Genomic DNA, 2,524 nt, shown 5'->3' with positions numbered 1-2,524 from the left:
TCTGAGCATTGTCCCAGCCCTGGTCATGTGTGGAGCCTTCTAGTTTCCCAGCAATATCTTGGAGCTATTCAAATCACCTATTTTCCAGATCATCTTATTTCCAATCTTTCCACTCAGGCTTTCAAGTTAGTCTATTGTTTACCCCAACTTTTATTCCTTGCCTCATGTGGCAGCAGCTAACACTTTTGTCTTTAAATGCTTTCAACAATTGCCTTCTGGGGAGCTGTCTCAGCCCTGGGCAAGTTTTGAGTTAGTCAAAGTAAAGTCAAGTCCTTTGAGTGGATCCTTCAGGGAGTCACCAGACAGGTCAAATCAAGCATCCATAATTCTGTGAGTATAAAATGTATTCTGCTCCTTCTAGTACTGACTGCACACCAGAAGTGCAGACTGTCTTCTTCATGGCTGCTCCTGAGCTAGGGAGTGGGGGATGGTATCAGGGTAAGTTGAAATGCTACAAATCTCTCCCACTGATTTTCAGGTTTGTTTGTTTGTTTTCCACATTAAGCATGCCTCTGGCTGCTATAGCTTTCGATTGGATTCCAGAATTCCAAAGAGGTTTATTTTGGCAGGGTTTTCCATTTTATACTTTGCTTTCTTAGGGAGAAATACTTCTGATTTTTCTATTCTATTTTTTTTTTTTTTTTACCAATGTCCCTCCATGGAGTTAATGTTTTCTTGATCTTCTTACTCAGATGTAATTTTATCATATTGGTCTGTAAAGACATTTAATTTCTCAGTTAATGACAGTTTTCAATCCCATACTTTAAAAAAAAAAAAAAAAGCAGAAGCTTTAATTTTATGTCTGGGAATATATACCTGCTCATGGGCCAAATTTATCAGTACAATGAGTAAGTAACATTGAGTGGAAAAAAAGGCTAATGAAAGTCAGTAGTTACAATTTTCTGTCAAAATGCTTGGAAATTAGAACCTTTTAAATCCCATCAGCTTCTTCCCAACATCTATGCTATTGTTATGTTTTTAGTTCACCTTGTTCTAGGCACCAGAGGACATTGCCCAGTATTCTTTGTACAGTCAATATCTGCTTAGTTTTACAAATATATGTGCTGCTTTCTTTGATCTTTCTTTTTACAATGTGAAATTTCTTTCTGGGATCACTTCTTTCCTGTGTAAAATGAAATTTTAGAATTTCCTTCAGGAAGGATAGTTGAATCCAGACTGTCTCAGCTCAGGAATAGGTTTAGTTATTTTTCACAGAAGAGTATGGTGTAGGTTATGTAGTCTTGCCAGAAACTGAAATCTTAATCTTAATATTTATAAACTACATACTTCAAATTTGGACCCTGGATTTTTAACTTCCCACTTCAAAAATGGGAGGATTTGTTTTCTTATGATTCTTCATAATTCTCCTCCCATAACAGCTGATTTTCTTGGTTTTTGTAATACTATTCTTACATTGTCAAGATTTGTGCTATTTACAGTATTTTAAGCAACTATCATGCCCACAATTTTGACTGTTCTTTCTCTATTTAAATGAATTTAATGCTGCACAATGGTCCTGTTATCACTATATCTGTATTTTATGATTGGCTGAGAAATAATTTTTTTCAGAACATCTCTTAGGGGCATATTTTATGAGTTCTTGCATGCATAAAAATTACATATATAATGTTTATATAATGACTATATATTATTGTATTTATATTACTAAATGTATTATAGTACATTTATGACTACCCCCACCCCAGCTCCTGGAGCTTCTGACTGTTGAGCTATGGCAGGGGCCTTCTATTCCTCACATTTTTCTTGTCGTCACTTCCCAATGTGGTTGAGTGGTGGTCATTCATATTAGCCCAACTCTATTGTTTGAGAATAATCTGGAAGTATCTCCAGTATCTAGTACTGGAAGTACTAGAAGCATTATATGCAGGCATTATCTCTGGTAAGATGCTGACATGGCCAAAAGAACAAAAGGACTTTATATTACCTAATGGATAAATACACTGATACTGGAAAACAGAATTCTGGTAACATATATAGTAAACTCTTTTCCTTGCTGAAACAGTGTAAGAGATAAGTTTTATAATTCAGTTATTTCTTACTGAAACTTTCCTAGGCTACCATCTAATATGGATAATTATGAGACTTGGGATTTCTGTTTTGCTAGAAATATTTGTCCTACCACAAAATAGGATAGAATGAGTGCCAATTCCACTGACTAGAGTTGGAGAAATAGCTTAAAGCTCCCTAGCTCAGTTACAGCACTGCCTGGGTAGAGAATAGCATATACTGATCACTCAGACCTTTGCTTCCTGGGCTGCTGTTATTTTATTGACTCTATTGGAAAAGATAAATTTTATTTAGGCTATCTTAAAATAGATAGGTAGACAGAAGATAGATAAATAGGTAGGTAGGTAGAAAGGAAGAATGAAAGGAAGCATGGAAGGATAGAAGGAAGGGAGGGAGGAAGGAAGGAAGGAAGAAATAGATTTGACTGAGAACTTCCATGTCTTGGAATTCAGTAAAAAAAAAAAACAATAAAATACACACAAAAATATATTTATAA

This window comes from Balaenoptera acutorostrata, chromosome 7 (genome assembly GCF_949987535.1).
Source record: "Balaenoptera acutorostrata chromosome 7, mBalAcu1.1, whole genome shotgun sequence".
Lineage (NCBI taxonomy): Eukaryota > Metazoa > Chordata > Mammalia > Artiodactyla > Balaenopteridae > Balaenoptera > Balaenoptera acutorostrata.
Note: the sequence above shows the minus strand (reverse complement) of the source record.